Source organism: Lissotriton helveticus, chromosome 3_1 (assembly GCF_964261635.1).
Source record: "Lissotriton helveticus chromosome 3_1, aLisHel1.1, whole genome shotgun sequence".
NCBI lineage: Eukaryota > Metazoa > Chordata > Amphibia > Caudata > Salamandridae > Lissotriton > Lissotriton helveticus.
The window spans coordinates 372993284-373017929 of NC_136061.1; the positions used below are offsets into that span (position 1 = coordinate 372993284).

At 49.5% G+C, this 24646-nt stretch overlaps 1 protein-coding gene across 6 annotated transcripts in view; it reads right to left on the reverse strand.

Moving 5' to 3' along the window:
• LOC144824550 (adenine phosphoribosyltransferase-like) overlaps positions 1-24646 on the reverse strand; it is a 393625-nt gene that overhangs the window by 70000 nt on the left and 298979 nt on the right. The window lies entirely within an intron of this gene.

The following is a 24646-nucleotide window of genomic DNA, read 5'->3' on the forward strand; positions in this document are numbered from 1 at the left end:
ATCAAGTCCATCATCAGCTTTGTACAGTATGTCCACTAACTTAAGTCGTTCCGCAGTAGGAAGACTCAGAAGACAGTCCGCTTCAGGTCCATCAATTACATGAATGTACGCCTGTATGGTGCGATCTTGATATGTGAGGTTAGTTGAAAATTTCCCAAGGCAAAGAAGCGGTTTCTTGGACATCCAGGTATAGACTCGCACATGGGCTTTGCTTAGCTGAGGTGGTATCTTCATCCTGTGATATTCAGCCACAGGTATGTAGTTGAGTGACGCTCAGCTGTCCAACACGGATTTGGCCCAGTGAGTACCAATCCTGATGTCAAGCCGGGGGTATTTCTTCAGGCTATCGGGATCAGCCACCATGCAGATGTATTCGTCAGTGACCTTGACTCTGGTGAATACGAGGGCCGGGACCGATATGTTCTGTGAGACTAGCAACTGGAATGAGACTATCCAGTAGACGAATCTCTGCGGTCTCGTACCACTTTGGCATGATGTTGATTGCTCACCGGTCTAGATTGTCTTCCACGATCTCGTTGTCTTTCTTTCCTCAGTGAGCTGCATACATTCTCAAAGTGATTTTCTCTTCCACACTTCCTGCATTTTTGACCCAGCGCAGGGCAAGCGTCTGTGTGAGGAAAGTCATATCCACACCGATAGCATTCGAGTTGACGTTCTTGTCGCTTGTTGGTTCTGCTTGAACTGCGACGTCGCTGGCCCGCCGATTGATGTTGGGTTTTGGACCTGGATGACCTTGGTTTCACGGGCAAATATGTGAGTGTGTTACGAGACTGGAGCCTGAATGCTTGTTTGCGTTTTTCACTCCGCCCTGCTTCCATTTTCTTGGCATGTTCCTCGGCCTGGTCATGGACCCGTGTCATCTCTTCAATTTCATCTAGCGAATAGCTCTTTTTTAGTAGTCTCCTAAGCAGCGACTCGGACTGGCACCCTTCAATGATTCTCAGGGGAAGGGCATCTTCTGTCGAGAAAGAGTCGAACTCGCAGTATCGAGGCAACCGTCTAAGGCGTGTGATGAAAATGCACATGGGCTCTTCTTTCTCTTGAGCCGCCAGGTTGAACGTGTATCTTTCTTAATCAATGTTTCTTTTATTAAAAAATTTCCAGTTCAGGGCGTCACACACATCAGCGTAGGATGACACAGTCGCCGCAGGTAGTTCCTTTATGATTTGGCCAACATCTTTCCCTATCAGATTTCATAACACTAACAACTGTTGTCCTGCTTCAGTCACATGCGACCCTTTCATGAAGCCTTCAAAATCCTCAAGCCACACCTTCCATCGAAGACCCATACCTCCTCCTGTTTCAAGGAATAAAGGTTCGGGTGGACGCAGGAACGATACTCCCAGCACCCCCACGTGACTGGCATTGGCTGGCGCCGGACCCACTTGAGGTGGTGGTGTTTTTCGCCTCACTCTGCAAGGAGGGAAACCCAGGTGAATTTATGATTTCCCTTTGCTTACCCGTACCTTATTTTTGAAGAAAAGCGCCGAAATTAGAGCCTCAACTACGTTTGTCGGTAAGATATTAAACGCACTCATTTGCGCTCGAAATCCCGCGAGAGATCTCGCGAGAAGGACTACAGAATGATGTCATCCCGCCCGCAGTAGTAGTTCCTTCGCCAAAACGAGTGTAAATATCCAATGTATGTAACTTTTAGGTGTACCCAAAGGATATAAAACCCATGAAATTGTGTGGGATTGGTGTTATTAATATTCATTACTATACGCCTTGCTTTGTGCTCAAAATCCCGCGGGGAACATCACAAAATGAACTACTGGATGATGTCATCACACCCCCATTTTTGTAGTTCTATATCCACGATGAGTGTAATTATTGCACCTTCAAGCACAGGTTATTAAGTAAAAGGTAATCACAAAGCCCCAGACCAAGTGTTAGAAACTCCAATATGACCTCTTAATGTCCATGTTGGTACTTTGTAAGCCATCACTAGTTTTAATCATTGTCATACGCATTGCTTAGCGCTCCAAAAACCACGGGGAATTTCGCGAGATGGAATACGTCATCCCGCCCATATTTATAATTCAGTATCCACAACTCTTGTGATTAATGCCTATGTTATTGAGGCCTATATTGGACAGATGGTAATAGTAATGGCAAATATGAAGACAACACATTGGTATCTGCTCTATGAAGTTGCCAGCAAACTACCCCAACCCTAACGTGAGTGTATAGTTCACCTCATAATGTCTTTTTTAGTAGTTTTCTTGTCACCTCTATCTGAGTCAATTTGATGGTAACCCATTGCTAAATGTTTTGGATTTTGTACACCATTCTCTGAATGATCTTCACGGTGTCTGTGTTTCCTATAAACATAGTGTTCACCTTTGTTTAAAATAGGCTGCCTTCAGGTGATTTAAAACACTCCGAGATTTTGGTAATTCGGATTGGCAGCTCAGCTACAAAATTAGGCTGTTAGACCCCCTGTGTTCTTGAGTTGTATATGCTTTACTAGCAAACCTCCTGGAGGGAATAGATCTTCCAGAGTCCTCACCCCTAGAAAATAGACTTCTAGACTAATATATGCAGCGCACTGTGATTTCATTTATCTATAAAAAAAATCTGATTAATAATGCACCAGATGTCATGCAACAGCTGAACAGGAAGTGGGAGGGGGATGTTGGGATTTTTGAAGATGGCGAGTGGGAGGAGGCCTTGGCATCCCCTAATGGCTAGCCGTTCGGGATTTCACTAAATCCAAATCCTACACATTCCTATGATGCTAGAACTACCATGATTAATGTGGGGTGAACGGGAGATGACCAGTGTCTAAGGGGCTGCAGGCAAAGGGCACCTTCCTACCCACCTACATTGAGGTGATTTACTGCTTGAGGTTGGCTGGGGGTGCGGGGATTGCCCTGTCAGCTGAACAATGTATTCTGAATTTCACGAGGGCCACGAGATTAGGGATGACAGTGGGCCTAGTGGTGAAAAGTGGAACATTGCTAAAGTCCAGGGGTCCGCCCAACCAGCAGACACTGATGCATGGAAACGTGACTTAGACTGGTGTATGTTGGTGGAGCGGGCGGTATGTCAGAGTAGAGGCTGTCCAGGAAATGGGAGAAAAACTGGGCATGTTGGAACGCTCACAGGGGCAATATTTGTACACATGCTCAAGGAGTACATGAGATTCTGACCGCGGGTGTGATGCCATATGCCATGGATATTGGGCATGCAGAGGTGGGGGGGAGAAATGAGATGCTATTACAATCTGTATCAGTGACATGTCTGCTGAATCTATTTGCGTTTGTTGCTGAAATAAAAATAAAACAACAACATGTAGGATTCATTTGACAGTCTTGTTTCATCTAACTATTCTAGTTACGAGAAAGAGAGATGTGTCATAGCTTTAAGTGGACTTAGAATATCGGCTGAGAGGATGTTGTATCGATCTCCGTGATTGAGTACAGGTTTCCAGCAGTCAGCAAATGTAGGAGATGGGCCCTGCTATCCTTATCTTGAGTCAATATTTATATGTTAATACTGTTGTAGTGTCTAAGGAGGCCACAGACTACGCAGGCACTGTTTCAGGTAAGGAGCTCTTTATTTCGTGCTCTCTCCTATTCTACCCACACCTATTCTACCTCTTCCTGCCCCGGCTCCTTCTCTTCCTCCTCCCCAATCCCACCGGCTAGCTGCGGACGGGCAGGTCCTAGTGCACACATCTCCTACTACATTACACCTTCCCCTTTCTGAACAAATGAATAATAATAGCTTACACATAATTTGACAACATGTAAAACACATAAAACATAGTTACAGTTCTTCAATCAGACGTAGCGGCCTGCGAATGGTTCATCCCGGTCGCAGATGCGTATTAGAGATGCCAGGTTCTTCTCGATCGGCACGTGAGGACGTTGTCCGATCACTGACAGGGATCCAGTCAGTAGTCGTTTCTCCACGAGTAGGACTGATCAGCATCTCTTGGACTTTGGGACTACACTTCTGAAAGTGCGACACGTTCCCAGTAATTCGTTTATCATCAGACTCAGCAATAATCATATCATAGTTCCCTTTTGTTTGGCGACCACCAAAGGAGTCTCATGATAGCAACACTCTGTTTTGTTCTGTTGTTCTTGCCGAACACCCAGTCTCCTTCCTGAATCGATGATGGTGCAGTCTCCTGCGGTTATCAGCATAGGACTTCATCTTTTCTTTCTTTAGTTTGTCGATCGCGGCAACTTCTTCATGCTCGGACTCTTGAGAGGCCACTCCTTCAGTCCATTTAACCATGGGTATTCTAGTGCGCACTGACCGACCCAGCATCAAGGTGGCCGGACACTTGCCAGTGGTGGAATGAGGCGTGCTTCTATAGGCTCTCAGTACTTCATTTAAGGCTACTTGGGTATCTTTCCGAGATGACTCAGCTTGTTGAATTGTTTACTTAAGTGTGGACATAAATCTCTCCACCATCCCATTGGCCTGCGGCCATAGTGGTGTGGTTTTGCGATGTCTGAAATTGAGGTATTTTGCGAACTCTGTGAACTCCTGACTATTGAACGGGGGTCCGTTGTCAGTCTTCACCACTTTTGGAATGCACCAAGCTGCAAACACTTCATCTAAAACTGGTATGGTGCTGGAAGCTTTTGTTGAGGTAACAAACATTGCGATAGGAAAACGCGAATATTCATCCATGATGACTAGAATGTATTGGGTGGATTTAAATGGCCCAAAGAAGTCCACTGCAACGTGCTGCCATACCCCTTCCGGCAGTGGAGACATTTGCAGGGGTGCAGGAGAATCAGGCCGGCTTACCAGTTGACACTGGGGGCAGTCTTTTAATGTGAGCTCAACCATTTGATCTAACAGCGGGAACCAGACACGTTCTCTCAAGGCTTTCTTGGTGGCCACAATGCCTCTATGACCTTCATGCGCCAAGTTGATGACTCCCTGACGCAGTTGTTTCGGGATGACGATCCGATTGTCTCGTAGAATTAGGCCATTGGCAGAAATTGATAGCTCTTTGTGACCGGCTGTGTGGGGATAGGCAAGATACGAGTCTTAGTAGGGTTCAAACTAGGCTTTATTGATTTAAACAGTCTGTCTGTACAGGTCTGTCTGATCTGTAAATGACGCGGAGAGCGGCTTCTTTCCTTCCTGCTTTTGCGGATGACACCCTCCTCTCTGCGCCGGGTCGGGCTCCGCCTTCCTTTCACTTCGGGATCCGTCGTGGCCCAGGTTCCATCAAAGGGGGAGACAGAAACAGAGGAGGTATCAGTTCTCGGTAAGACACAACTGTTGCTTTTGGGAAAGGGGTGAGGGAACACTCAGTGCTTCTATTACGGTCTGGTATGTGAGGGACATGCACGGGACTTTACTCTAAGGGATTTAAGGTTCTCCCTTCTTCTGGAACCGTAACCACCCCGCAACCCTTCCACGCACCTCTGTTAGCCACGCCCCTCCGGGGGAGTGGCTGGGCGACGCGTGGGTCCGTTGTCCTCCTGGATCCGTCGCTCCCGATGGTCTCCGTAGGAATCCGAGGCGTCTTCTTCCCGGCTTCTCCTCCTCTCCCGGTGAGACTCCTGATACAGCTGCCGCTCCTGAAGCTCCGCCGCCCTCTGTCTCTGCTGACGCCTCCGCTGTTACCACGCTCCCTTCCCTGGAAATGCTGCCTTCGGCTACGCCGCTCCACGACTCTCCTCCACTCCACGCCTCTCCTCCGCTCCACGCCGCTCCACGCCTCTCCTCCACTCCACGCCGCTGCACCTCCACTCCACTCAGCTCCTCTGCTCTGCTCGATTCCTCTGCTCCACGCCACACCTCCACTCCGCTCTGCTCTGACCGCTCCTCCGGTGTAAAGACACACCTGGTCCGGCAGCTGGGCGTCCTTTAAGGTGATGTCGGGCTCCTCCTCCTCGTCACCTGGTCATGGCCAGTTAAAGGGACCGTGTTCCATGTCTTCCTCATCACAGCTGTACTGTTCTTCCACGTGGTTCCAGCTTGTGTTCTCTGACACCTGTGGAGACAAGAGGGGGGGGGTCACAGTTTACAGGCACACTCCGGGTTACAGGGGGTGAGTGCCCCGCCTCCTGGTTACACTCTTCTTTCACATGCTTGAAAGAAGCTAGTTCTTGTAAGTCGATCCTGTCATCCGGCTCATGATCCTCCAGATGTCTCCAGCTATTGTTCTGTATGCGATGTGCGACTTCCTGCAGCATTGCGTCAGTGAGAGTGGCATCGCAGATGGTCTCAAGGGGTACAGAGGGAGGTCAAGAATGAGCCACAACAAAGTGGACATATTCTTCGGCTATTGACGGTCTGGACTTGGTTGTTTCCTTGGGGTGTCTTGACATATAATCAGCAGGATTTTTGGCTTTTCCCGGCTTGTGCACAATATTGTAAGTGTACTCTTGGAGACGAAGACCCCATCGCTCTATTCTCGGTGGCATTTTGGCCCGTGGATTAACAAATATAGTAATTAAAGCTTGATGATCCGTGATTAATGTAAAGTGTTTGCCATATATGAAAATATGGAAGTGTTCACACGCCCATACAACGGCGAGGCTTTCTTTCTTGGGCTTTGAATAAGCTCTCTCGGTGTCTGTGAGACTTCTGCTGGCATATGCAATGATGTATCATTGGTCACTGTCCGTGTTGTACTGAGCTAGGATGGCCCCTAGTCCAACAGTGATCTCCGTTCTGTTTTTTGGGTCAAAATACGCCATGTTGTTTGCTGAGTCTACAGCCGTTATGATTTCTTTGAAGGCTTGTTCACATCTGGTGGACCACTGGAAAGGATGCCCTTGTTTAGTGAGTTTTCTCAGAGGATAGCTGATTGTTGCATAGTTTTTGATACAGCGAGCACAGTAACTTGCCATCCCTAAGAATTAGCGCACATCGCCAGCATCACGGGGTCTTGGAGTGTCCTTGAGGGCCGCCACTTTGTCGGGATCAGGTCTCATTCCGGTGCCAGAGAAGATGTGGCCAAAGAATTTCACAGTTGATTTATGAAACTCACATTTATCTTTGTTTAACGTAAGGTTGGCTTCCATGAGGGCATGAGAAACACGATCCAAGGCGGTGTCATGCTCTTGAATTGTCGAGCCATGGATCACTATAGTTTAGGGCATTTGGGATGTGATGAATAATTTTCCTGATGGCTTCCTGAAAGATTTCGACAGCAGAGGAAAACCCAATGCTCAATCTTTTGTACCTGAACAGGCCTATGTGGGTTGAAAAAGTGGTAATATATCTGGACCTTTCGTGCAGCTCTAGTTGGTGATAACCTTTGTTGAGGTCCAGTTTGGAAAATATCTTGGCACCATTTAATGAAGCGATCATATCACTGATGTGAGGTCCAGGGTGTCGCTCTCTCTCAATGGTGGTGTTAGGTGCCCTCATGTCCACACACAGTGGAACTTTGTCAGGGTCGCCTTTTTTTGGTACAACCACTACCGGAGAGACCCATGGCTTGGGTCCTTCTGTATGTTCGATGATGTAGGCTTCGAGTAAGTCATGTAACTCCTTTTCCACAGCTTGTTGCCTCTGTGGTGTTGAGCTATTGGGTTGACTTGTTCATTTATATGTAATCTAATCGGACAATGAGCCATTTTTCCTAGCCCCGTAAACAATATAGGACATTTTTGAACCACATCAAGTCCATCATCAGCTTTGTACAGTATGTCCACTAACTTAAGTCGTTCCGCAGTAGGAAGACTCAGAAGACAGTCCGCTTCAGGTCCATCAATTACATGAATGTACGCCTGTATGGTGCGATCTTGATATGTGAGGTTAGTTGAAAATTTCCCAAGGCAAAGAAGCGGTTTCTTGGACATCCAGGTATAGACTCGCACATGGGCTTTGCTTAGCTGAGGTGGTATCTTCATCCTGTGATATTCAGCCACAGGTATGTAGTTGAGTGACGCTCCGCTGTCCAACACGGATTTGGCCCAGTGAGTACCAATCCTGATGTCAAGCCGGGGGTATTTCTTCAGGCTATCGGGATCAGCCACCATGCAGATGTATTCGTCAGTGACCTTGACTCTGGTGAATACGAGGGCCGGGACCGATATGTTCTGTGAGACTAGCAACTGGAATGAGACTATCCAGTAGACGAATCTCTGCGGTCTCGTACCACTTTGGCATGATGTTGATTGCTCACCGGTCTAGATTGTCTTCCACGATCTCGTTGTCTTTCTTTCCTCAGTGAGCTGCATACATTCTCAAAGTGAACCCAGAAACCTCCTGAGGCAAAATAGCCGGGAGACCAAGATTTTAACCATTTTTAAAAATTGTTGCTGCTATTGTGATTTTTGTGTAACTTGGCCCTCTTCTGCTGAAATATCTTGCCTTACCTGGCTGTGCAAGAACCGCTTCTCAGCCCACCGCTCAGCTGCCCAGCGCTGACAGCGGGTCCCGCCCAAACATTCACGGCGCCATTGCCGGCGTGCGACTAGGCCACGCCCCCTTGGAGGCCACGCCCCCTTCCGAGTAGGTATAAAAGCTGACGCACTAGCGATACCTGCCAGAACCCAGAAACCTCCTGAGGCAAAATAGCCGGGAGACCAAGATTTTAACCATTTTTAAAAATTGTTGCTGCTATTGTGATTTTTGTGTAACTTGGCCCTCTTCTGCTGAAATATCTTGCCTTACCTGGCTGTGCAAGAACCGCTTCTCAGCCCACCGCTCAGCTGCCCAGCGCTGACAGCGGGTCCCGCCCAAACATTCACGGCGCCATTGCCGGCGTGCGACTAGGCCACGCCCCCTTGGAGGCCACGCCCCCTTCCGAGTAGGTATAAAAGCTGACGCACTAGCGATACCTGCCAGAACCCAGAAACCTCCTGAGGCAAAATAGCCGGGAGACCAAGATTTTAACCATTTTTAAAAATTGTTGCTGCTATTGTGATTTTTGTGTAACTTGGCCCTCTTCTGCTGAAATATCTTGCCTTACCTGGCTGTGCAAGAACCGCTTCTCAGCCCACCGCTCAGCTGCCCAGCGCTGACAGCGGGTCCCGCCCAAACATTCACGGCGCCATTGCCGGCGTGCGACTAGGCCACGCCCCCTTGGAGGCCACGCCCCCTTCCGAGTAGGTATAAAAGCTGACGCACTAGCGATACCTGCCAGAACCCAGAAACCTCCTGAGGCAAAATAGCCGGGAGACCAAGATTTTAACCATTTTTAAAAATTGTTGCTGCTATTGTGATTTTTGTGTAACTTGGCCCTCTTCTGCTGAAATATCTTGCCTTACCTGGCTGTGCAAGAACCGCTTCTCAGCCCACCGCTCAGCTGCCCAGCGCTGACAGCGGGTCCCGCCCAAACATTCACGGCGCCATTGCCGGCGTGCGACTAGGCCACGCCCCCTTGGAGGCCACGCCCCCTTCCGAGTAGGTATAAAAGCTGACGCACTAGCGATACCTGCCAGAACCCAGAAACCTCCTGAGGCAAAATAGCCGGGAGACCAAGATTTTAACCATTTTTAAAAATTGTTGCTGCTATTGTGATTTTTGTGTCACTTGGCCCTCTTCTGCTGAAATATCTTGCCTTACCTGGCTGTGCAAGAACCGCTTCTCAGCCCACCGCTCAGCTGCCCAGCGCTGACAGCGGGTCCCGCCCAAACATTCACGGCGCCATTGCCGGCGTGCGACTAGGCCACGCCCCCTTGGAGGCCACGCCCCCTTCCGAGTAGGTATAAAAGCTGACGCACTAGCGATACCTGCCAGAACCCAGAAACCTCCTGAGGCAAAATAGCCGGGAGACCAAGATTTTAACCATTTTTAAAAATTGTTGCTGCTATTGTGATTTTTGTGTAACTTGGCCCTCTTCTGCTGAAATATCTTGCCTTACCTGGCTGTGCAAGAACCGCTTCTCAGCCCACCGCTCAGCTGCCCAGCGCTGACAGCGGGTCCCGCCCAAACATTCACGGCGCCATTGCCGGCGTGCGACTAGGCCACGCCCCCTTGGAGGCCACGCCCCCTTCCGAGTAGGTATAAAAGCTGACGCACTAGCGATACCTGCCAGAACCCAGAAACCTCCTGAGGCAAAATAGCCGGGAGACCAAGATTTTAACCATTTTTAAAAATTGTTGCTGCTATTGTGATTTTTGTGTAACTTGGCCCTCTTCTGCTGAAATATCTTGCCTTACCTGGCTGTGCAAGAACCGCTTCTCAGCCCACCGCTCAGCTGCCCAGCGCTGACAGCGGGTCCCGCCCAAACATTCACGGCGCCATTGCCGGCGTGCGACTAGGCCACGCCCCCTTGGAGGCCACGCCCCCTTCCGAGTAGGTATAAAAGCTGACGCACTAGCGATACCTGCCAGAACCCAGAAACCTCCTGAGGCAAAATAGCCGGGAGACCAAGATTTTAACCATTTTTAAAAATTGTTGCTGCTATTGTGATTTTTGTGTAACTTGGCCCTCTTCTGCTGAAATATCTTGCCTTACCTGGCTGTGCAAGAACCGCTTCTCAGCCCACCGCTCAGCTGCCCAGCGCTGACAGCGGGTCCCGCCCAAACATTCACGGCGCCATTGCCGGCGTGCGACTAGGCCACGCCCCCTTGGAGGCCACGCCCCCTTCCGAGTAGGTATAAAAGCTGACGCACTAGCGATACCTGCCAGAACCCAGAAACCTCCTGAGGCAAAATAGCCGGGAGACCAAGATTTTAACCATTTTTAAAAATTGTTGCTGCTATTGTGATTTTTGTGTAACTTGGCCCTCTTCTGCTGAAATATCTTGCCTTACCTGGCTGTGCAAGAACCGCTTCTCAGCCCACCGCTCAGCTGCCCAGCGCTGACAGCGGGTCCCGCCCAAACATTCACGGCGCCATTGCCGGCGTGCGACTAGGCCACGCCCCCTTGGAGGCCACGCCCCCTTCCGAGTAGGTATAAAAGCTGACGCACTAGCGATACCTGCCAGAACCCAGAAACCTCCTGAGGCAAAATAGCCGGGAGACCAAGATTTTAACCATTTTTAAAAATTGTTGCTGCTATTGTGATTTTTGTGTAACTTGGCCCTCTTCTGCTGAAATATCTTGCCTTACCTGGCTGTGCAAGAACCGCTTCTCAGCCCACCGCTCAGCTGCCCAGCGCTGACAGCGGGTCCCGCCCAAACATTCACGGCGCCATTGCCGGCGTGCGACTAGGCCACGCCCCCTTGGAGGCCACGCCCCCTTCCGAGTAGGTATAAAAGCTGACGCACTAGCGATACCTGCCAGAACCCAGAAACCTCCTGAGGCAAAATAGCCGGGAGACCAAGATTTTAACCATTTTTAAAAATTGTTGCTGCTATTGTGATTTTTGTGTAACTTGGCCCTCTTCTGCTGAAATATCTTGCCTTACCTGGCTGTGCAAGAACCGCTTCTCAGCCCACCGCTCAGCTGCCCAGCGCTGACAGCGGGTCCCGCCCAAACATTCACGGCGCCATTGCCGGCGTGCGACTAGGCCACGCCCCCTTGGAGGCCACGCCCCCTTCCGAGTAGGTATAAAAGCTGACGCACTAGCGATACCTGCCAGAACCCAGAAACCTCCTGAGGCAAAATAGCCGGGAGACCAAGATTTTAACCATTTTTAAAAATTGTTGCTGCTATTGTGATTTTTGTGTAACTTGGCCCTCTTCTGCTGAAATATCTTGCCTTACCTGGCTGTGCAAGAACCGCTTCTCAGCCCACCGCTCAGCTGCCCAGCGCTGACAGCGGGTCCCGCCCAAACATTCACGGCGCCATTGCCGGCGTGCGACTAGGCCACGCCCCCTTGGAGGCCACGCCCCCTTCCGAGTAGGTATAAAAGCTGACGCACTAGCGATACCTGCCAGAACCCAGAAACCTCCTGAGGCAAAATAGCCGGGAGACCAAGATTTTAACCATTTTTAAAAATTGTTGCTGCTATTGTGATTTTTGTGTAACTTGGCCCTCTTCTGCTGAAATATCTTGCCTTACCTGGCTGTGCAAGAACCGCTTCTCAGCCCACCGCTCAGCTGCCCAGCGCTGACAGCGGGTCCCGCCCAAACATTCACGGCGCCATTGCCGGCGTGCGACTAGGCCACGCCCCCTTGGAGGCCACGCCCCCTTCCGAGTAGGTATAAAAGCTGACGCACTAGCGATACCTGCCAGAACCCAGAAACCTCCTGAGGCAAAATAGCCGGGAGACCAAGATTTTAACCATTTTTAAAAATTGTTGCTGCTATTGTGATTTTTGTGTAACTTGGCCCTCTTCTGCTGAAATATCTTGCCTTACCTGGCTGTGCAAGAACCGCTTCTCAGCCCACCGCTCAGCTGCCCAGCGCTGACAGCGGGTCCCGCCCAAACATTCACGGCGCCATTGCCGGCGTGCGACTAGGCCACGCCCCCTTGGAGGCCACACCCCCTCACTGTATAAAAATATGTGTCATTTCCGTACGCGCAGCGGACGGGCGCAGCGGGCGCGCCGTCAGCGCGCCGAAGGCGCGCCAAAGGCAAGCCCGTCTGGGCCCGTCCGGGCCCGAACGGACCCAGGCTCAGGAACCCTGCCAGATCCACCCCCCAGCCTTCTGACATACTCAGCAGACAGGCTCCTGGAACTCCGACCTGAAAAAAACCAAGGATGTAGTTACATTCACGACACAGGCAAACCCTTCATAAGCTGCCCGCGTTGTTACCCAACCACCCATACCTCAGCCAATCCCAGTCTACAACTGGGTCTTCTCAACTGTCGTTCTCTCCCCAAGCACGCACGCGAAATCAATGAGTTGATCGAAGATCAAGGCTTGGACGCTTTATTTCTTACAGAAACTTGGCTCTCTGACAGTACCGATGCGGACGCGGTATCCGCCCTTCCCCCAGGCTACCTCATCCAAACTCTCCACAGACCAAAAGGAAGAGGAGGAGGGTTGGCCATAATTTACCGAGAACAGTTTACCTGTAGAACTAGTGACGCCCAAATTGACAACTCCGAAAGCTGCCACTTCTCCCTCCAATCTTCCCCAAGGCATTCCCTTTCGGGTCTCCTAATCTATCGGCCCCCAGGTACGCTCGGGAAATTTCTCAATGCAGTCACCGAAGCGGCCTCCCAACTAGCCGCTTCTGTTTCCAACTTTCTCATTGTTGGCGACTTGAACCTTCACTTCACAGATCCCACTGACCGTTCCGCCTCGGACCTACTAGTGGACCTGCTATCACTTAATATCAGGCTGGCCAATAATGAACCCACCCATGACAAGGGACACTTACTAGACCCCGTTCTCACTAATGCCAATATCACCACCAGTCCACCTTTGCCACTGCCATGGACTGATCACCTCCTAGTCCCCTTCTCATGGGAAGCCCCTTCTGTGCCTATCCAGCCTGTAAAAGCTAAAACCAAAGACAGACGATGGCATAAACTCATACCATCAGAATGGACTGACATCCTCTCTAAGACTATTCCAGTACTGTCCTCCGACGCCATAACGGCCGACGAACAGTTTTGCTCCTGGATTACGTCCTCCCTGGATATCCTTATTCCCAAGATCACTATCCTCAGACACAATAAACGTGTACCCTCAGCCCCATGGTATACGCCAGAGCTCAAGTCGCTACGGCAGGACTGCAAAAGAGCGGAGCGGTCATGGAGGAAGGAAAAATCCAATGTTAACAAGGACGCCTATTCCACCGCCCTATCAGCATACAAAGCCGCGATCGACAAGACAAAAAGTCGGTTTTTCCAGGAACGAATTGAAAAAGCTGCCTGCTCAAGCAAAGAAACCTACACCATCTTGAAAGAACTGCTTAAGGTCCCTGACCCCGCCCCCAGAAACCCACCAGATCCAAAGGCGGACCAGGAAAAATGTATTCAGCTAGCGAGCTTCTTTCAAGACAAAATTCAAAAAATTCTTGACTCCATCCCCCCGACTAATACTGGCGAGACCGACGAGCCCTCCGACACCTCGATCGCCCCTCGTCTAACCTCGTGGGGACAAATAACCCACGAAGAAGTAGAGATCACGCTCACATCCATCAAAAGCGGATCTCCTAGGGACCCCGCACCACTACGGACCCTTAAGGAAGTCGCGCCCACTATCATCCCCCCCCTCACTAAGCTCATCAACGCCTCTTTTCAACAGGGAGTCGTCCCCCCTAGCTGGAAAGCGGCCGTCGTTAAGGCGTTGCTAAAAAAACCCTCCCTAGACCCAGCTGAACTGGCCAACTACCGACCAATATCCCTCCTCCCCGGGACCAGTAAGGTTGCCGAGAAACTGGTGAATAAGAAACTCTCCCAGTTTCTCGAAACCAACAACCTGCTAAAAAACTCGCAGACAGGCTTCCGCCCTGGACAGGGCACCGACATCGCCCTCCTGGCTGCAGTGGAGGAGGCCAGAACGCTCTTAGACGAAGGAGGATCAGTGGCAGTGATCCTCCTCGACCTGAGCGCGGCCTTCGACACTGTCAACCATCAATTGCTGGTCAAACGGCTCAAAAAGGTAGGAGTAGAAGGTACCGCTCTGTCCTGGCTTTCCTCCTTTCTGGCCCATCGTTCCTTCCAGATCTGGGAAAATAACACCTGCTCCTCCGACACTCCCCTCCAATGTGGTGTGCCTCAGGGCTCCTCCCTGAGCCCCACATTGTTTAACATCTATATGTCCCCATTGGAGGAGATCGTCACCCCGTTCGGAGTGAGCATTGTCAGTTATGCGGACGACACACAACTAGTTGTCTCCCTTTCCCACCCTAGCCAGCAGCCAGTGGACCTATTCAATTGCTTGAAGGAGATCCAAGGGTGGATGAACTATTCAGCCTTAAAACTGAATGGTTCTAAAACTGACATTCTTCTTCTGGGCCAGAAAGGACCCACCTTCCCTGTGAACATCTGGCCACCCTGTCTAGGACCCCCCCCTGTCCCTAAACAGGAAGTAAAAAGCCTGGGAGTATGGATCGAAAAGGACCTTACATTCACCACGCAGGCTAAAAAAGTAGCAGGCACATGCTTCGGCCTACTCAAATCGATGAGAAAGATCCTGCCCCTCCTTCCATCCACTTCGCAAAGACTTCTCATCCAAGGCCTCATACTCTCCAGGCTTGACTATAGCAATGCTATATACCTGGGCGCCCCCGAAGCAACCCTAAACAAATTGCAGAAAATTCAAAACGCGGCCGCCCGGATTCTCACGCACACTCCCGTCAGAGCTTCGGCCAAACCTGCCCTGAAACTCCTTCACTGGCTCCCAGTGAGGGAACGAGTAACATTCAAAGCCCTAAGCCTGGCCCATAGGCTACTGCAGAATCAGGGCCCCCCCATTTTGAGGAAATTTATACAACCTTACAAAGCCCCCAGATCTCTTCGATCAGACGAGGAGTCCTTTATCACCGTGCCTAGATTCAAGAAAGCCCGCACGGGTGGTAGACGTTTCTCGATCCACACAGCGCGTCTATGGAATGCCCTTCCTCGAGACCTGCGGAAAGAACCGAACTACCTGAGATTTAGGAAACGACTCAAAACTCACCTGTTCCCTTAAACCATAACCACCCCGGCTCAATATCGTCTCTGTTTATACTGATTATGTTTAAAATTACTCTTGCCCCTTTCCTCCCCCAAGCCTCCTCAGGTGTAGGGTTCTTCAGCGCTGGGATACCCCAGGGTGACTACGCGCTCTATAAAAAATTTTTTAATAATAATAATTTTCTCTTCCACACTTCCTGCATTTTTGACCCAGCGCAGGGCAAGCGTCTGTGTGAGGAAAGTCATATCCACACCGATAGCATTCGAGTTGACGTTCTTGTCGCTTGTTGGTTCTGCTTGAACTGCGACGTCGCTGGCCCGCCGATTGATGTTGGGTTTTGGACCTGGATGACCTTGGTTTCACGGGCAAATATGTGAGTGTGTTACGAGACTGGAGCCTGAATGCTTGTTTGCGTTTTTCACTCCGCCCTGCTTCCATTTTCTTGGCATGTTCCTCGGCCTGGTCATGGACCCGTGTCATCTCTTCAATTTCATCTAGCGAATAGCTCTTTTTTAGTAGTCTCCTAAGCAGCGACTCGGACTGGCACCCTTCAATGATTCTCAGGGGAAGGGCATCTTCTGTCGAGAAAGAGTCGAACTCGCAGTATCGAGGCAACCGTCTAAGGCGTGTGATGAAAATGCACATGGGCTCTTCTTTCTCTTGAGCCGCCAGGTTGAACGTGTATCTTTCTTAATCAATGTTTCTTTTATTAAAAAATTTCCAGTTCAGGGCGTCACACACATCAGCGTAGGATGACACAGTCGCCGCAGGTAGTTCCTTTATGATTTGGCCAACATCTTTCCCTATCAGATTTCATAACACTAACAACTGTTGTCCTGCTTCAGTCACATGCGACCCTTTCATGAAGCCTTCAAAATCCTCAAGCCACACCTTCCATCGAAGACCCATACCTCCTCCTGTTTCAAGGAATAAAGGTTCGGGTGGACGCAGGAACGATACTCCCAGCACCCCCACGTGACTGGCATTGGCTGGCGCCGGACCCACTTGAGGTGGTGGTGTTTTTCGCCTCACTCTGCAAGGAGGGAAACCCAGGTGAATTTATGATTTCCCTTTGCTTACCCGTACCTTATTTTTGAAGAAAAGCGCCGAAATTAGAGCCTCAACTACGTTTGTCGGTAAGATATTAAACGCACTCATTTGCGCTCGAAATCCCGCGAGAGATCTCGCGAGAAGGACTACAGAATGATGTCATCCCGCCCGCAGTAGTAGTTCCTTCGCCAAAACGAGTGTAAATATCCAATGTATGTAACTTTTAGGTGTACCCAAAGGATATAAAACCCATGAAATTGTGTGGGATTGGTGTTATTAATATTCATTACTATACGCCTTGCTTTGTGCTCAAAATCCCGCGGGGAACATCACAAAATGAACTACTGGATGATGTCATCACACCCCCATTTTTGTAGTTCTATATCCACGATGAGTGTAATTATTGCACCTTCAAGCACAGGTTATTAAGTAAAAGGTAATCACAAAGCCCCAGACCAAGTGTTAGAAACTCCAATATGACCTCTTAATGTCCATGTTGGTACTTTGTAAGCCATCACTAGTTTTAATCATTGTCATACGCATTGCTTAGCGCTCCAAAAACCACGGGGAATTTCGCGAGATGGAATACGTCATCCCGCCCATATTTATAATTCAGTATCCACAACTCTTGTGATTAATGCCTATGTTATTGAGGCCTATATTGGACAGATGGTAATAGTAATGGCAAATATGAAGACAACACATTGGTATCTGCTCTATGAAGTTGCCAGCAAACTACCCCAACCCTAACGTGAGTGTATAGTTCACCTCATAATGTCTTTTTTAGTAGTTTTCTTGTCACCTCTATCTGAGTCAATTTGATGGTAACCCATTGCTAAATGTTTTGGATTTTGTACACCATTCTCTGAATGATCTTCACAGTGTCTGTGTTTCCTATAAACATAGTGTTCACCTTTGTTTAAAATAGGCTGCCTTCAGGTGATTTAAAACACTCCGAGATTTTGGTAATTCGGATTGGCAGCTCAGCTACAAAATTAGGCTGTTAGACCCCCTGTGTTCTTGAGTTGTATATGCTTTACTAGCAAACCTCCTGGAGGGAATAGATCTTCCAGAGTCCTCACCCCTAGAAAATAGACTTCTAGACTAATATATGCAGCGCACTGTGATTTCATTTATCTATAAAAAAAATCTGATTAATAATGCACCAGATGTCATGCAACAGCTGAACAGGAAGTGGGAGGGGGATGTTGGGATTTTTGAAGATGGCGAGTGGGAGGAGGCCTTGGCATCCCCTAATGGCTAGCCGTTCGGGATTTCACTAAATCCAAATCCTACACATTCCTATGATGCTAGAACTACCATGATTAATGTGGGGTGAACGGGAGATGACCAGTGTCTAAGGGGCTGCAGGCAAAGGGCACCTTCCTACCCACCTACATTGAGGTGATTTACTGCTTGAGGTTGGCTGGGGGTGCGGGGATTGCCCTGTCAGCTGAACAATGTATTCTGAATTTCACGAGGGCCACGAGATTAGGGATGACAGTGGGCCTAGTGGTGAAAAGTGGAACATTGCTAAAGTCCAGGGGTCCGCCCAACCAGCAGACACTGATGCATGGAAACGTGACTTAGACTGGTGTATGTTGGTGGAGCGGGCGGTATGTCAGAGTAGAGGCTGTCCAGGAAATGGGAGAAAAACTGGGCATGTTGGAACGTTCACAGGGGCAATATTTGTACACATGCTCAAGGAGTACATGAGATTCTGACCGCGGGTGTGATGCCATATGCCATGGATATTGGGCATGCAGAGGTGGGGGGGAGAAATGAGATGCTATTACAATCTGTATCAGTGACATGTCTGCTGAATCTATTTGCGTTTGTTGCTGAAATAAAAATAAAACAACAACATGTAAGATTCATTTGACAGTCTTGTTTCATCTAACTATTCTAGTTACGAGAAAGAGAGATGTGTCATAGCTTTAAGTGGACTTAGAATATCGGCTGAGAGGATGTTGTATCGATCTCCGTGATTGAGTACAGGTTTCCAGCAGTCAGCAAATGTAGGAGATGGGCCCTGCTATCCTTATCTTGAGTCAATATTTATATGTTAATACTGTTGTAGTGTCTAAGGAGGCCACAGACTACGCAGGCACTGTTTCAGGTAAGGAGCTCTTTATTTCGTGCTCTCTCCTATTCTACCCACACCTATTCTACCTCTTCCTGCCCCGGCTCCTTCTCTTCCTCCTCCCCAATCCCACCGGCTAGCTGCGGACGGGCAGGTCCTAGTGCACACATCTCCTACTACATTACACCTTCCCCTTTCTGAACAAATGAATAATAATAGCTTACACATAATTTGACAACATGTAAAACACATAAAACATAGTTACAGTTCTTCAATCAGACGTAGCGGCCTGCGAATGGTTCATCCCGGTCGCAGATGCGTATTAGAGATGCCAGGTTCTTCTCGATCGGCACGTGAGGACGTTGTCCGATCACTGACAGGGATCCAGTCAGTAGTCGTTTCTCCACGAGTAGGACTGATCAGCATCTCTTGGACTTTGGGACTACACTTCTGAAAGTGCGACACGTTCCCAGTAATTCGTTTATCATCAGACTCAGCAATAATCATATCATAGTTCCCTTTTGTTTGGCGACCACCAAAGGAGTCTCATGATAGCAACACTCTGTTTTGTTCTGTTGTTCTTGCCGAACACCCAGTCTCCTTCCTGAATCGATGATGGTGCAGTCTCCTGCGGTTATCAGCATAGGACTTCATCTTTTCTTTCTTTAGTTTGTCGATCGCGGCAACTTCTTCATGCTCGGACTCTTGAGAGGCCACTCCTTCAGTCCATTTAACCATGGGTATTCTAGTGCGCACTGACCGACCCAGCATCAAGGTGGCCGGACACTTGCCAGTGGTGGAATGAGGCGTGCTTCTATAGGCTCTCAGTACTTCATTTAAGGCTACTTGGGTATCTTTCCGAGATGACTCAGCTTGTTGAATTGTTTACTTAAGTGTGGACATAAATCTCTCCACCATCCCATTGGCCTGCGGCCATAGTGGTGTGGTTTTGCGATGTCTGAAATTGAGGTATTTTGCGAACTCTGTGAACTCCTGACTATTGAACGGGGGTCCGTTGTCAGTCTTCACCACTTTTGGAATGCACCAAGCTGCAAACACTTCATCTAAAACTGGTATGGTGCTGGAAGCTTTTGTTGAGGTAACAAACATTGCGATAGGAAAACGCGAATATTCATCCATGATGACTAGAATGTATTGGGTGGATTTAAATGGCCCAAAGAAGTCCACTGCAACGTGCTGCCATACCCCTTCCGGCAGTGGAGACATTTGCAGGGGTGCAGGAGAATCAGGCCGGCTTACCAGTTGACACTGGGGGCAGTCTTTTAATGTGAGCTCAACCATTTGATCTAACAGCGGGAACCAGACACGTTCTCTCAAGGCTTTCTTGGTGGCCACAATGCCTCTATGACCTTCATGCGCCAAGTTGATGACTCCCTGACGCAGTTGTTTCGGGATGACGATCCGATTGTCTCGTAGAATTAGGCCATTGGCAGAAATTGATAGCTCTTTGTGACCGGCTGTGTGGGGATAGGCAAGATACGAGTCTTAGTAGGGTTCAAACTAGGCTTTATTGATTTAAACAGTCTGTCTGTACAGGTCTGTCTGATCTGTAAATGACGCGGAGAGCGGCTTCTTTCCTTCCTGCTTTTGCGGATGACACCCTCCTCTCTGCGCCGGGTCGGGCTCCGCCTTCCTTTCACTTCGGGATCCGTCGTGGCCCAGGTTCCATCAAAGGGGGAGACAGAAACAGAGGAGGTATCAGTTCTCGGTAAGACACAACTGTTGCTTTTGGGAAAGGGGGTGAGGGAACACTCAGTGCTTCTATTACGGTCTGGTATGTGAGGGACATGCACGGGACTTTACTCTAAGGGATTTAAGGTTCTCCCTTCTTCTGGAACCGTAACCACCCCGCAACCCTTCCACGCACCTCTGTTAGCCACGCCCCTCCGGGGGAGTGGCTGGGCGACGCGTGGGTCCGTTGTCCTCCTGGATCCGTCGCTCCCGATGGTCTCCGTAGGAATCCGAGGCGTCTTCTTCCCGGCTTCTCCTCCTCTCCCGGTGAGACTCCTGATACAGCTGCCGCTCCTGAAGCTCCGCCGCCCTCTGTCTCTGCTGACGCCTCCGCTGTTACCACGCTCCCTTCCCTGGAAATGCTGCCTTCGGCTACGCCGCTCCACGACTCTCCTCCAGTCCACGCCTCTCCTCCGCTCCACGCCTCTCCTCCGCTCCACGCCTCTCCTCCGCTCCACGCCTCTCCTCCGCTCCACGCCTCTCCTCCACTCCACGCCGCTGCACCTCCACTCCACTCAGCTCCTCTGCTCTGCTCGATTCCTCTGCTCCACGCCGCACCTCCACTCCGCTCTGCTCTGACCGCTCCTCCGGTGTAAAGACACACCTGGTCCGGCAGCTGGGCGTCCTTTAAGGTGATGTCGGGCTCCTCCTCCTCGTCACCTGGTCATGGCCAGTTAAAGGGACCGTGTTCCATGTCTTCCTCATCACAGCTGTACTGTTCTTCCACGTGGTTCCAGCTTGTGTTCTCTGACACCTGTGGAGACAAGAGGGGGGGGGTCACAGTTTACAGGCACACTCCGGGTTACAGGGGGTGAGTGCCCCGCCTCCTGGTTACACTCTTCTTTCACATGCTTGAAAGAAGCTAGTTCTTGTAAGTCGATCCTGTCATCCGGCTCATGATCCTCCAGATGTCTCCAGCTATTGTTCTGTATGCGATGTGCGACTTCCTGCAGCATTGCGTCAGTGAGAGTGGCATCGCAGATGGTCTCAAGGGGTACAGAGGGAGGTCAAGAATGAGCCACAACAAAGTGGACATATTCTTCGGCTATTGACGGTCTGGACTTGGTTGTTTCCTTGGGGTGTCTTGACATATAATCAGCAGGATTTTTGGCTTTTCCCGGCTTGTGCACAATATTGTAAGTGTACTCTTGGAGACGAAGACCCCATCGCTCTATTCTCGGTGGCATTTTGGCCCGTGGATTAACAAATATAGTAATTAAAGCTTGATGATCCGTGATTAATGTAAAGTGTTTGCCATATATGAAAATATGGAAGTGTTCACACGCCCATACAACGGCGAGGCTTTCTTTCTTGGGCTTTGAATAAGCTCTCTCGGTGTCTGTGAGACTTCTGCTGGCATATGCAATGATGTATCATTGGTCACTGTCCGTGTTGTACTGAGCTAGGATGGCCCCTAGTCCAACAGTGATCTCCGTTCTGTTTTTTGGGTCAAAATACGCCATGTTGTTTGCTGAGTCTACAGCCGTTATGATTTCTTTGAAGGCTTGTTCACATCTGGTGGACCACTGGAAAGGATGCCCTTGTTTAGTGAGTTTTCTCAGAGGATAGCTGATTGTTGCATAGTTTTTGATACAGCGAGCACAGTAACTTGCCATCCCTAAGAATTAGCGCACATCGCCAGCATCACGGGGTCTTGGAGTGTCCTTGAGGGCCGCCACTTTGTCGGGATCAGGTCTCATTCCGGTGCCAGAGAAGATGTGGCCAAAGAATTTCACAGTTGATTTATGAAACTCACATTTATCTTTGTTTAACGTAAGGTTGGCTTCCATGAGGGCATGAGAAACACGATCCAAGGCGGTGTCATGCTCTTGAATTGTCGAGCCATGGATCACTATAGTTTAGGGCATTTGGGATGTGATGAATAATTTTCCTGATGGCTTCCTGAAAGATTTCGACAGCAGAGGAAAACCCAATGCTCAATCTTTTGTACCTGAACAGGCCTATGTGGGTTGAAAAAGTGGTAATATATGTGGACCTTTCGTGCAGCTCTAGTTGGTGATAACCTTTGTTGAGGTCCAGTTTGGAAAATATCTTGGCACCATTTAATGAAGCGATCATATCACTGATGTGAGGTCCAGGGTGTCGCTCTCTCTCAATGGTGGTGTTAGGTGCCCTCATGTCCACACACAGTGGAACTTTGTCAGGGTCGCCTTTTTTTGGTACAACCACTACCGGAGAGACCCATGGCTTGGGTCCTTCTGTATGTTCGATGATGTAGGCTTCGAGTAAGTCATGTAACTCCTTTTCCACAGCTTGTTGCCTCTGTGGTGTTGAGCTATTGGGTTGACTTGTTCATTTATATGTAATCTAATCGGACAATGAGCCATTTTTCCTAGCCCCGTAAACAATATAGGACATTTTTGAACCACATCAAGTCCATCATCAGCTTTGTACAGTATGTCCACTAACTTAAGTCGTTCCGCAGTAGGAAGACTCAGAAGACAGTCCGCTTCAGGTCCATCAATTACATGAATGTACGCCTGTATGGTGCGATCTTGATATGTGAGGTTAGTTGAAAATTTCCCAAGGCAAAGAAGCGGTTTCTTGGACATCCAGGTATAGACTCGCACATGGGCTTTGCTTAGCTGAGGTGGTATCTTCATCCTGTGATATTCAGCCACAGGTATGTAGTTGAGTGACGCTCCGCTGTCCAACACGGATTTGGCCCAGTGAGTACCAATCCTGATGTCAAGCCGGGGGTATTTCTTCAGGCTATCGGGATCAGCCACCATGCAGATGTATTCGTCAGTGACCTTGACTCTGGTGAATACGAGGGCCGGGACCGATATGTTCTGTGAGACTAGCAACTGGAATGAGACTATCCAGTAGACGAATCTCTGCGGTCTCGTACCACTTTGGCATGATGTTGATTGCTCACCGGTCTAGATTGTCTTCCACGATCTCGTTGTCTTTCTTTCCTCAGTGAGCTGCATACATTCTCAAAGTGATTTTCTCTTCCACACTTCCTGCATTTTTGACCCAGCGCAGGGCAAGCGTCTGTGTGAGGAAAGTCATATCCACACCGATAGCATTCGAGTTGACGTTCTTGTCGCTTGTTGGTTCTGCTTGAACTGCGACGTCGCTGGCCCGCCGATTGATGTTGGGTTTTGGACCTGGATGACCTTGGTTTCACGGGCAAATATGTGAGTGTGTTACGAGACTGGAGCCTGAATGCTTGTTTGCGTTTTTCACTCCGCCCTGCTTCCATTTTCTTGGCATGTTCCTCGGCCTGGTCATGGACCCGTGTCATCTCTTCAATTTCATCTAGCGAATAGCTCTTTTTTAGTAGTCTCCTAAGCAGCGACTCGGACTGGCACCCTTCAATGATTCTCAGGGGAAGGGCATCTTCTGTCGAGAAAGAGTCGAACTCGCAGTATCGAGGCAACCGTCTAAGGCGTGTGATGAAAATGCACATGGGCTCTTCTTTCTCTTGAGCCGCCAGGTTGAACGTGTATCTTTCTTAATCAATGTTTCTTTTATTAAAAAATTTCCAGTTCAGGGCGTCACACACATCAGCGTAGGATGACACAGTCGCCGCAGGTAGTTCCTTTATGATTTGGCCAACATCTTTCCCTATCAGATTTCATAACACTAACAACTGTTGTCCTGCTTCAGTCACATGCGACCCTTTCATGAAGCCTTCAAAATCCTCAAGCCACACCTTCCATCGAAGACCCATACCTCCTCCTGTTTCAAGGAATAAAGGTTCGGGTGGACGCAGGAACGATACTCCCAGCACCCCCACGTGACTGGCATTGGCTGGCGCCGGACCCACTTGAGGTGGTGGTGTTTTTTTTAAGAAACAAACTCTGATTTACTTCTGGACACTTTTTTTTTATTTATTTGCATTTGCCAAGGTTTGATGCTTTTTAATTTGCATTTGCCAAGGTTTGATGCTTTCGTTGCACTTCGCCTGACTCCAAAATGGCCGCCGGGACTTCTCCGTAGGGGATTGGTGCCGGCGCCTGACTCCAAAATGGCTGCCGCTGAAATCTCGCGCCTCGTGAGATTTGGCCCTCTTCACACCCACCGGAGCTTCCAGACACACAGGGAATCCTCCAGCCACTGAGACAATGAGCAAAAACACTCACCAGGCAGGTGCAGTGTTCCTGGCAGCACGCGACTGGGGTGGGCTCCCAGATCGCGATGATGACCACACGCGACTGGGGTGGGCTCCCAGCTCGCGTCGAGCAATTGCACAGCTCCGGGTCTCCAAGCGCCTCAGGACCGGAGGGGGTGGGGGGAGTTGCGGGACGAACGCAGCTGGGATAGGCACCCGGACCGGACCGCGATATATAGATAAGCCGCTGCTCTCC